The following is a 12860-nucleotide window of genomic DNA, read 5'->3' on the forward strand; positions in this document are numbered from 1 at the left end:
TATAAATCAACAACATCAAAATGCTGCTTTCAAGCCCCAACCTCTATCCTGAGCTTCAGATTCAAATTTTCAACTGCCATACACATAATCATCTATGAGGATGCTGCATCATCCATAAATTCAACTCTCAATTTGATTAATTAAAAATAGTTTAAACTTGTACTTCCATATATTTATTTTTATTTATTTATTTTTATTTTTCTATTTTTTAAAGTGGTTGTCAATGCCATGTTACAGCTAAGGCTTTTTTTTTTCTCAAAGATTTTATTTATTCATTTGAGAGAGAGAATGAGAGAGAGAGAGCACATGAGAGGGGGGCGGGTCAGAGGGAGAAGCAGGCTCCCCGCCGAGCAGGGAGCCCGATGCGGGACTCGATCCAGGGACTCCAGGATCATGACCTGAGCCGAAGGCAGTCGCTCAACCAACTGAGCCACCCAGGCGCCCATATATATTTATTTTTATATTTAATATTACTGTAAATATATATGCACCAAACCGTGTATATTGCTTTTTCTCCTCACAATCGCATCCTGGATTTTTGCAAACTAAAGGCTTTGTGATTGGACATTTTCTTCTCATTGCCTCCCATAGCATCTTTTGTATAACTCTGTCATAATATTTTATACAATAAAATAGTTATTCATTTTCCTGCCTGGGTTCCCAATTATAGTGCAAACTTTATCTGCAGTGAGCATTATTTTTTGTTAATCTTGCATCCCTGTCTCCCAAACAGTGCCTAGCACAAAGGACAAATTCAGTGTTGACAAATAGATGAATCAATCATGCAATTCGTAAGACTGGCTTTATTATCTTCACCTTTTTTTTTTTAAGTAGGCTCCACACCCAACATAGGGCTTGAACTCATGAACCTGAGATGAAGCATCACATGCTCTACCAACTGAGCCAGCCAAGCACCCCAATAAAAAAGCATGAACACAGTCTCCCACTAACAAATTATGCAGTCGAGTTTCCCACATTTGGGAGAATTTCAGAGGTCAACACAACCTGAGTGCAGTGGATGAGCCTCACCCTGGGAGGCAATCATGGTATCTCCATGGCCAAGTGTTTATTATCTTCACCTTCTTTACTTCTTTAGTTCAGGTGTTAACATTTATAATGTTCTCCATTTACACTGCCCTTATTGTCTAAAACACATTTATCCAAAGCTGACAGTTCATGGTTACATTATTAGTGAATTGTTTGTAGAAGTTAGAAGAATGATGATGTATATTGTCTTACGATTTTCAGTGTCATGGTTTAGAATGGAGAACAGGTAAGAATTAATTCCTTTTTACTGTCACAAAGATGTATAAACATAAGGAGATCTTTGAGTCCTTCAGTGACTTGCAACCTCTCACCAATCATATGCATCCAGCCTCCCAATGTAGATATGGAATTCACAGAGATGGCATGGCTGATCCTCAGACTCCACTCCTCACCTCATTTAAAAGACACATTTCTAGACCATACCTTTTATTATACATGTCTGCAAAACTCTTTCTGTAATCCCAGTTTCAACCTTTAAAAACAATAATAATTTTGTTATTACTTTATTATTTAGGTAATATATCTTGAATATTATTTAAAGCATTTTGAAGAAATATTGATGAATAACATTTTTGCCTGATGGAGATCTGGGAATATCTCTCAATGATCTTTATTCTTAAGAAAATAATTTCCCCAGTGTTAGCCTTTTCATTTTGATTTGCATTTCCCTGGAACTTTTATTCATTCTGCAAATACTGAACAATGGCTATGTGCCAAGCACTCTTTGTTTTTATACTTACTCTTTTTTTTTTTTTTTTTTAAAGAGAGAGAGAGTTCACCAGCGGGGGTGAGGGGAATGGCAGAGGGAGGAGAGAGACTCTCAAGCAGGCTCCACACCCAGCACAGAGCCCAACATAGGGCTTGATCCCCTTGACCCTGAGATCATTAACTTGCTCATTACCTGAGCTGAAATCAAGAGTTCAAAGCTTAACCTACTGAGCCACCCAGGTGCCCCCAAGCACTCTTTGTTTTTAATCCCACCCTCATGAAGCTTACATTCTAGTGGGGAAGACACAGTAAACAAGGTAATTAAGTAAAAATCAAGAATGTTAAACAATGAAAAGTGCTAAGGATCAAAATTAAGCAGAGAAGGGGAAGAAGAGGGGCATACTTACATTTAAGGAATAACCAGGGAAGGCCTCTCTGCAAATAATGACATTTGAGTAAAGACCTGAAAAAAGTGAGACAGTAAAACCATGCAGCAGGTTTCCAAGAGAGAGCATTCCCAACAGACAAAGCAAGTGCAAAAGGCACTTTCAGGAGAGTCTCTCCTGTTCTATTATAGGAATCACAAGGAAGCCAATGAAACTGGAGCTAAGGGAGTCAGATGGCAGATAATAGGTGTGTAGGTGTGGATGTATGAATGCAGGGGGCAGGGCAGAAAGGATGACAGATTGGACAATTCTTTGTAGATCATATGAGAGTTTTGGTTTTGCTCTGAGAGACATAGAAAGCTAGTGAAAGATATTGAGAAGAGGAGAGGCTTGTCCTTATATTTTAGCAGAATAATTTTGGCTGCTGCACTGAGAATAGACTATCAAAAGCCAAGGTTAGAAGCAGGAAAACTAGAAGGCACTGTAGTAATCCAGGCAAAAGAGGACAGCAGCTTGGTCTAGAGTAGTAGAGGAGGAAATGATGAGGAGCAGTTGGATTTTGGATGTTCCTTGAGGCGGAAGGCAATTTTTGCCCCCAGATTAGATGTAGTGGATAATAATCTAAATATATAATACCAATTCCCCACCCCCTATACCTGTAATGGCTTCTTCAAATTTAGGCAGCATTGTTGAATTTTCTTAAGCTTTCCACTCATTTCTACATCCAGTCTGTCAGAGAATTCTACCATTTCCCGTTCTATAACATACTCATATCTGTTCCCTCCTTCTTTCCCGTGCCTCCTGTTCTACTTTCTGACCCTCAGTATTTCCTGCCTGACAGTTGTTATAATCTTTTAATGGGCTTCCATGTTTCCTGTTTCTCCCATATCTATCTAATCCTGCCTCCTCAAAGCTGCCAGAACCGTGTTTTCAAAGCACAGATCTGTGTCCCTCCTCTTTTTAAAATCCTCAATAGAACTACAGTGCTCCAGAACAAGTCCCAAAGGCCCTTCCTTTCCTGCCTTATCATCCAGTAGCCACACATGACCTCTCCCCATTCCTCAGTTCTTTCCCATCCATGTGCTTGTTTGCCTTTGCTCATTCTGTACTCTCTGTTTGAAATTTACTTTGCTTTAATATCACATTCTCTAAAAACTTCATCAACCTCAGCCTTGTGTCCCCAAAGCATATCAGGGCACCTATGACTGTATTATGGCTGGTAGTCTGACCATTTCCCATTCTATCCATTTTATTTAATGCTTAGTATATAAAAGATGCTCAACAAATATCTGACAGATGTTAAAACATACACTAAATCCAAAATGTGTCTTAGGTCTTTCCAAGCTTCCTTTGCCCTAGTCTTACAGTAGGCCAGCCCAGTGACCATCCCTTCAAAATTACAAAGTAGCAATATATAGGTATATAGATCTATCATAGTCATATAAAGCTATGTCCCCAAGAAGGAGCCTTAAAAAGTCAAAACAAATGGCTCTGTCTCATTCCTTGTTGTTTCTGAGTACTTGAATCATTTGTCTATAATTTTTAAAAGTTATTTAGCAAACTCTCTTCTCTGCTATTATATTGCTCTTTCATTTGTCTAGTGGTTATTTTTCTGCCTTCTTTACTGATTCCTATTTCTCTTTTAACAGTAGGATCCTCATCTTTGCTACCATTATACTTCTCATCTACCACTCCTCTCAGTATCTTTGCAGATGTTAATGACTCATAAATTTAAAGCTGCACCCTGAACTCTCACCTAGTCTCCCATTCTGTTTTTCCAACTCCTCACATTATTCATATGCCAAACAACATTCACTGCACCTACTTCATGATCATTATCCCCACTTCAACTCTTCTTCCCAATTATCACTCTTTGAGGTAACTACTATTCTAATATCTCAGCTTAAAATATTGAGGTTATGTGAGGTAACTACTATTCTAATATCTCAGCTTAAAATATTGAGGTTATCTTGTCTCTTAATTTGTCCTTTACATCTAACATTTTATTTATTCAAAATTCTTTTTATTCTTTACTTCCTTGACTCTAGAATCAGCTGATATTACTTTATCTCTGCAAGAGCAATCCAACTGATCCTATTTACTCCAGAATCTACCCTTCCCTATTCATTCTCTCTGTGGCTGACAGGCTAATGAGGGCAATAATGCTAGCTGTTGTTTGCAAGTAAATCCTAAAATCTCAATGGCTGAAAACACCCATACATACTCTTGTTACACTCCAACACAGGTGTGTCTAGTCAAGCAATCTCAATTTGGGAATTCCGGATCTTTCTGTCTCATGACCCCACCCATATGTAGGTCCTTGAAGTGCCTCCATTTAGCCAGCAGATAGGAGAGAACTACTTTTTTTTTTTTTAACATGTAATATATTATTTGTTTCAGGGGTACAGGTCTGTGTAAGACTTTACACAGTTCACAGTGCTCACCATAGCACATATCCTCCCCAGTGTCTGTCACCCACCACCCCATCCCTCCCACCCCTGTCCACTCCAGCAACCCTCAGTTTGTTTCCTGAGATTAAGAGTCTCTTATGGTTTGTCTCCCTCTCTGGTTTCATCTTGTTTTATTTTTCCCTCCCTTCCCCTATGATCCTCTGCCTTGTTTTTCAAATTCCACATATCAGTGAGATCATATGATAATTGTCTTTCTCTGATTGACTTATTTCGCTTAGCATAATACCCTCTAGTTCCATCCATGTCGTTGCAAATGGCAAGATTTCATTTTTTGATGGCTGCATAATATTCCATTGTATATATATACCACATCTTCTTTATCCATTCATCCAATGATGGACATCTAGGTGGAAAGAACTACTTCTTAACCACTCTGACAAAGAAGTGACACACATCACTTCCACTCAAATTTCATTGGCCAAAACTCTATCATATAGCTTCACATAACCAAAGAAAGACTGGGAAATAAGTCTAGCTGTGTCTCCAGGAAGAGCAAAAAGTGAATTTTGGCAATGCATGGCAGTCTCTGACACCTTCATGTATCTTTCTAAAATAGGACTCAGAGCCAGAGAAGAGTCTTCTCCAAAAGAATGTAGTCCCCATCCTAGGTGTCCAGACCTTCGTAATATGATGCCGTTGTTGTTTGGATAAAGAAAAGATTGCCTGAGCCCTAATCCAGTTATATCACAAAGAGAGGTGCCTTTTCTACCCACTCAAGATCTGACCCTGAAGAATGGTAAGTCTTCTCAGTTTTTATGAAATTGTTGAGCTAACCAAAGCAACCATACTGCTGTCTGGGTCAGTGGCAATATAGATGTTTTTACTTAATATCACAGGGATTGATATTGAGACAAAAACAGCCCTGCTAAATGCTGCTAAGAAAAACACCATTCCATTGACTATTACCTATGGCTAGTTAACCAGATCACTTCGTTTCCAAGCTCATTGTTGTGGTGGTCTTGACACTCAGTGATATCAGTTGAGAACAACTGCAGTTAAATCAGCCACACAATGATCTCCATTCTGAGTCAGATGACAAAATCAGTTAAGCACAACCATAGTTTTATTATTTCCATTAAACCAAGTTAATATAGGAATGTTGTTGAGGAATTAGATCCAAATCTTAAAACTAGGTAAATCCTACCTAACAGACCACATGAACCTGCTTTTCCTTTTATAGAAGAACAAAAGCACAAACCCCAACTACCTGTCACTTAAAAAAAAGAGAGGAATTATATCACTATTAGCCAAGGATATAAACACTGCAGCAGGAGATATGCTGCAGCTTGCACATGCTCCAAACTATCAGTGCTCTCTGCATTATACCACCATCTCCTTACAGCATCAACTCCAGAATTCAGTCAAAACAGTGGAGGTTAAGAGGAGATATTCTGAGGGCAAAGTGACATACAGGCACACAATCACTCAATTGGATGAACAGAATTACAGTTTTTGCAACCTGGAAGGTTGTCACTCAAAGTGACACCTGGCCTTCTGCTCATTGGACAGTCCATGCATGTAATATAATAGCCCCTCCAATTGTTGGCCAGAAAAGATCAGGGCTGAAGGCATCTATTGCCTGAATTCTGAACAGCAGGGAAATTTTAGTATTGGGTTCTGTGGTTTGCAATACCAGTGGCGTCGCAAGTGAGAATGAAAAGAAAATAATTATAAACATTAATGAGAAGAAAAGCAAATACATCTCCATTGTTTTTCCTCACCTGAGGCATTCTCCATTATTTTTGGTGGAGAGTGGGGAATGAGAACCAAGATGATTTCCCTAACTACACACCCCAGAAGATGTTACTGTAAACATTTAAGATGGCAGAGGCCAAGATCAATATATGTATACACATTTACATGCCAAATTTTGAAATCAGCTTTGTAAAAGAACTGAAATTTACATATAGCATACAGCCATAGCTGTTGACTACAGTAATTGGTACGATAAGGTACCAAGCCATTGTCTAATTCATGATGAATAAACAAATTGTTCATTATTCAACAAGTGCTTACTGAATGTCTATCATGTCACCCAGGCCTATTTTTACGATTTACCAAAGCTAGCTGCTGTTCTTAGCACTAGGAATATAGCAATGGCCATAACAGTAGAATTTGCTGGCCTGATGGAGCTGAAATATTCAAGTTGAGGAATCAGACAAGAGACACAAAATCAGTAATAAAATACAGAGCGTATTTTTTTTTTTAAGATTTTATTTATTTGACAGAGAGAGACACAGCGAGAGAGGGAACACAAGCAGGGGGAGTGGGAGAGGGAGAAGCAGGCTCCCCGCAGAGCAGGGAGCCCGATGCGGGACTCGATCCCAGGACTCTGGGATCATGACCTGAGCTGAAGGCAGTCGCTTAACCAACTGAGCCACCCAGGCGCCCAGTAATAAAATACAGAGCGTATTAATAGGTGTTGATTGCGGGGCACCTGGGTGGCTCAGATGGTTAAGCGTCTGCCTTCAGCTCAGGTCATGGTCCCAGGGTCCTGGGATCGAGCCCCACATCGGGCTCCTGGCTCAGCCAGGAGTCTGCTTCTCCCTCTCCCTCTGCCTCTCCCACTGCTCATGCTCTCTCTCTGTATCTCTGTGTCTCAAATGAATAAATAAAATCTTTAAAAAAAAAAAAATAGGTGTTGATTGCTCTGCAGAAAAAGAATGTAGTCAAGTGTCTTAGTCCAGTTTAACTTTGTGCAGGGAGATAGAGATAATAAGGGATTACTATTATAAATAGAGTGATCAAGGTGAGGTAAGAGGGTAAGTTTTACCAATATTTGGGAGCAAAGTATTTAAGGTAGAGAGAAAAGCCAGTGCCCTGAGAAAGAAGTGAGTCTGACATACTCAAGGAAAAGCAAGGAAGCCACTGGGGTTAGAGAAAGAGTGTGCAATGGAAGAATATCAGAGAGGTAGAGGGGGAAGTGACCTCAATTATTTATTTTTTTTAATTTGGCTTCAGTTTGAGTGACACTGGATGTGAACAGAGGTATGACAGGATCTTAGTTAAGTTTTAAGTGGATTACTTTGACTACTGTGTTGAGAACAGACTGAAGGAGGCAGGGGTAGGAACAGTAAATCCATTTAGTTAGGAGGCATTTGCAAAAATGAAGACAAGAGATGATAGTAGATTGGACCTAGATGGTATCAGAGGAGGTACTGAGTGAGAAGTGATAAGGTTCTGGAAATATTTTGAAGATGGAGTCAATAGGGTTTTCTGATGGGTAGAATGGATGTAGTACATGAGGGAAAAGGGGAAACAAGAATATTTTCAGGTTTTCTGGTGGTTTTTTATTTGTTTTTGATTTTTCTTTTTTTAGAAACTGGAAGTAGGGACAAGTGTGGATAGAGTAAGTTTTAGAGGAAAGCCAAGGGTTCTGCATGATTAGTTTGATGTGTGTATTAGACATCTGAGTGGAGATGTTAAGAAGCAATTGAATATAGAGTCTAAATTGAGTTTTAGTTGGGAGATATAGTTGGGAGTAGTCAATGTGATGTGATATTAAAAAGTTACTCAAATTACTTATACAACTCAACACAAAAAAAAAAAAAAAAAAATTCCAGTAAAAAATGGGTAGAAGACATGAACAGACTTTTCTCCAAAGAAGACATACGGATGGTGAGCAGACATGAAAAGCTCAGCCTCACTTATCATCAGGGAAATGCAAATCAAAACCATGAGATATCACCTTGTACTTGTCAGAATGGCTAAAGTCAAAACACGAGAAACAACAACTGTTGGCAAGAATGTGGAAAAAGGAACCCTCATACACTGTTGGTGAGAATACAAACTGGTGCAGCCACTATGGAAAACAGTACAGAGATTCCTCAAAAAATTAAAAATAGGGATGACTGGTGTCTCAGTCAGTTGAGCGTCTGACTCTTGGTTTTGGCTCAGGTCATGATCTCAGGGTTGTGGGATCAAGCTCCGCCTCAGGTTCTGTGCTCAGCATGGAGTCTGCTTGTCCCTCTCCCTCCCCCTACTTGTTCTCTCTCTCTGTTTCTCAAATGAATAAATAACATCTTTTTAAGAAGTTAAAAATAGAATTACCATATGATCCAGTAATTCCACTACTGGGTATTTACCCAAAGGACAAAAACAGTAATTTGAAAAGATACGTGCACCCCTATGTTTATTGCAGCATTATTTACAGTAGCCAAGATATGGAAGCAACCCAAATGTTCATCAACAGATGAATGGATAAAGAAGATGTGATATATATATATAGAGAGAGAGAGAGAGAGTAAGTTTTAGAGGAAAGTTAAGGGTTCTGCATGATTAGTTTGATGTGTGTATTAGACATCTGAATGGAGATGTTGTGTGGCATATATATATACCACAATTTATATATATATATAATGAAATCTTGACATTTGCAACCATGCATGAACCTAGAGGGTATAATGCCAAGTGAAATAAGTTAGACAGAGAAAGATAAATACCATATTATTTCACTCATATGTGGAATTTAAGAAACAAAGCAAACTAACAAAGTAAAGAGACAAAAACCCAACTCTTAACTATAGAGAACAAACTGATGGTTACGAGAGAGGTGGTGGGTGGGAAATAGGTGAAAGGGATTAAGGGTACACTTACCATGATGAGCACTGAGTAATGTATAGAATTGTTGAATCACCGTATTGTACACCTGAAACTAATATAACGCTGTATGTTCATTATACTGAAATCTAATTAATTAATTTTTTAAAAGGTATTCAAATTAAAAAACAAGAGACAGATGAAGAGAGTGAGTACAGATAAAGGAGAGTTCCAAGGACGAGGCCTTGGCATACTTCAATGTTAAGAAGATGGGAAGATGAACAGGAATTAGGAATGAGATCAGAGAAGTGGCCAGTGTGGTAGGAGGGACATCAGAAGCCAGGTGAAAAACTTATTTCAGAAATGGAGGATTATCAATATGGCTTGTACTGTTGATAGCTATTAATGACTAGCTATAGCAATAGGTTACTACAGTCAGATCACCTGGTATCCAGACTAACTTGATGTGTTCTACAGTTTGGACTAAAGATGACATTAGCAATGAAAAAAGAGAAGTGCTAATAATAACAAGAGTAATGTATTACATTATATTCTTACTATATCCCAGGCATTTTACCATTTTACAATCACAGTCTCATTTAATACTCTCAAAAACCCTATTAAGTAAAGATTTTTTCCCCACCTTTTACAGAAGGTATCCTAAGGCTCAAAGAGTTCTTGTGATTTTCCTGGGGTCACACAACTATTAAGAAGAGGAACTGAGACACAAAACAGGATAAGACACCACACTGTGCTTACAGCCGTTATGCCCGAGTGGTGCCGCCTCATGCTTCAGTCTTTAGGATTCTGAATTTCCAACTTTCAAAGAGCTTTCATAACTTTGAGAAAATACCTTATGTAAAAGAAGGAAAATAGCAACTGCAAAACTAGTGACAAAATTTCTTCAACATCAGACCAACCATTGCAACCTGAATCATGCACCATTTTTTAAATGCAGTGCTGCATTCAAAGAGAAGTTCAATTCCAGAAATCTTGAAGAATAATACAGATTTTTTTAGTCGTAATTTCTTAAAACTGAAGTATATGGTTGTGATAAACAGGGAATACATAGCATTCAACATCAAATGCTTTCTAAACATCCTGCTTGATGAGTTTCCCTCTACCCCAAATTTACAACTGCCTTTCTAATAATAAACAACTCCGGCACTCTGCCCCCTGAAACTCTGATGAGCAAATTGTCGGCCCCATTTGTGAAGCAGAACAACATAGTAAAAACACAGGCTGAGTCACTGAGCCTGGCTTTGGGATCTTACTTCTCAGTGCCTCAGTTTCTTCACCTACAAAATACAATCATGATAGTATCTCACGCTAGGGTTATTGTGTGGATTAAATAAATTATTATTCATGAGCATTTAGAATAGTGCATAACACATGGCAGGTACAACATAAATGTTAGCTGGTATGTATTGTTACAGCATCTCTCTGGTTATATCATGGTAGTATTCCACAAAGACTATCCTAATCTTTGTATGTGCTACTCTGGGACTCTTCCTATTCACATTATGAAATCCCATACTCAGTTTCTGGATTCACCTTCCTTTACTGAGCTGGCCATGATTCCTCTCAGGCACTGTGACCCCTTGAAGTTTCTCTTAGCATGTCCAAGGAGCAAAACTTGTCAGCTTTCTGAGGCAGTCCAAGCCTCCTGCAGAGTCTGTGTTGCTGGTAATATAAGAAAAAAGGTATATTCACTTAATTCTTTCCCTCAGGGAGCTGACAGCCACTAAACAACAAAAGCAAAGATAGGATCATCTCTTGCCCTCCCCCTGCCCAAATTTCTGAGCAATCTTTATGCCCGGAGGTCTGCAAAACCCGGAGGAGTAGGTAGCTAGAGAACCAAAGCAACTTCTCCTATGATCACCCTGCCTCTCCTGAAACAAACAAGAAGGCAAGCCTCCAACCTGATCATAACCAACCTCTTCAGGGTTTGCAGTCTGCTTGTCCCAGCCTGAGTCGACCTTATTTGCAGGAGAATCGGGCTCCATGAAACTAAAGCATAACTATATCATTCCAGCTGCCCAGATCATGCCAGCATGTCAGGCCTTTGTGTTCCTGGAGGTTTGCTAGAGTTGCCTCTTTTTCCTCCAGAAAGAATCGTGATGGCTCCTTAGTTGGGTAATAAAATCCAAAAAGTTGCCTATGAATAGTAAATCTGCTTCAAGAGTCAGGTTGACCATGCTTCAATTTACTGCCCCCTGGTGGATTGCCCACAGTTCCAGTTGCTTCAGGCTGAACACTGAGGTCTCACTGATTCATAGCTGTCAATTCAAAATGTAAATCTCAGCTCTTCTCCAGGGCAGCTCCTGGTAAATCTGAATCTCTGGATGACCTGAAAGCCCGTACACTCTCACTTAGTTGGTGGCGCTTCTCTGCTCTGGAGCTATTTATCTTTATTCCATTTCAGTGGCATTTCTAACTACATTCAGAGACCTTTACTCCAGTCCCTGGCATAGCACCTCCTACTAATTTCTCAAGTTTCTAAGAGAGCTGGTCTTTACCCAGGGGCTCAAAGCTGCTTGATTCCAGTCCCATAGTTGCAGCCAAGCCCCCAGGGATTTGTTCTTGTCCACTGAGGTAACTCAAAAGCACTGAACAAGTTCAGGCATGGCTGTCACTGACCTCTTCTTCCTTCCCAAGAGCAACTCCAATTTTCTCAGTAAATGGGTGTCCATTGAGTCTAAGTTAAAAATCAATTTTTAGCTTGTTTGTTCACAAGGGAATTTTTAAGACTTCCTCTGTTGATCCTCAGCCATTAATCTCAAACCAACCAACATGATGCTGTAGAACACAGACTAATAGCACCAGATCCACCCCCAGCAGAGAACTGTTGCCAAGGAGCCAGATGCAGCAGCCATCTTCCCTCTTAAGAAGCCCTAGCCATTACATGGACCGCCTTAACTTTATCTCATCTAAGAGCTTTATCTTTAAGAGCAATCCTTAGCCACTTAGAATCTGGCCAAGAATCAATGACACAGTGAATGATCTGGCTTATAAATAATAATACAAGGAAATTGTTCTCTGCCCTTTCTTACCTCACTTCTCCTCCAGCAATTTACTACTCTATCCCCATGACCTTAAGTTCTAGCTATTGAATATTCTTCTTACTTTACTGTTTTCTTGTTGATGTCTCACGACCTTCTCATCCAGAGGTTTTATCTTCTAGAAGATAAAGAGACTGAATCCTTTCAGTCAGCTCTTCTCTTGATAATTTTGCTAACACATCATCTAAGAAGATACCCTTGGCTCTAAATTCTACCTGGACATTGTATATATTGATACAGATCAATTCTTCCTGTTTTTGATCTAGTTCTAGAACTATATGGCTTACCCCTAAATCTCTCCCAAACCTCTGCATTTAGCTATCCCTAGTGCAGATATGTTCTATAGGCAGATATATAACACAATAGAAGGAATGTTCCTATATGTCCATATTTTGTAAAATTGCATAATGCCACCTTATGGAATTTCTTCACTTGACATAACTATACAGTCCAAATTTCAGAATAGTCACTTACATATAATTCCAAAACATAGATGATCATAGTGAAGATGCACTTTTAACCTAGTTCTAGGGTAATGATTTGTATCCAAAACCCCATATGCACCCCAGATATAGCTGACTCCCACTTGGACCAGTCTCTGAATAGCATTATATTCAATGAAAGAGCACTCTGGCCACAGAAGGCCT

At 39.2% G+C, this 12860-nt stretch overlaps 1 pseudogene; it reads right to left on the reverse strand.

Annotated features, from left to right (window-relative positions):
* Positions 1-918: 918 nt before the first annotated feature.
* Positions 919-1070, reverse strand: LOC118017228 (annotated as a pseudogene).
* Positions 1071-12860: the final 11790 nt, after the last annotated feature.

Source organism: Mirounga leonina, unplaced genomic scaffold (assembly GCF_011800145.1).
Source record: "Mirounga leonina isolate KUSES-001 unplaced genomic scaffold, KU_Mleo_1.0 Mir_168, whole genome shotgun sequence".
Lineage (NCBI taxonomy): Eukaryota > Metazoa > Chordata > Mammalia > Carnivora > Phocidae > Mirounga > Mirounga leonina.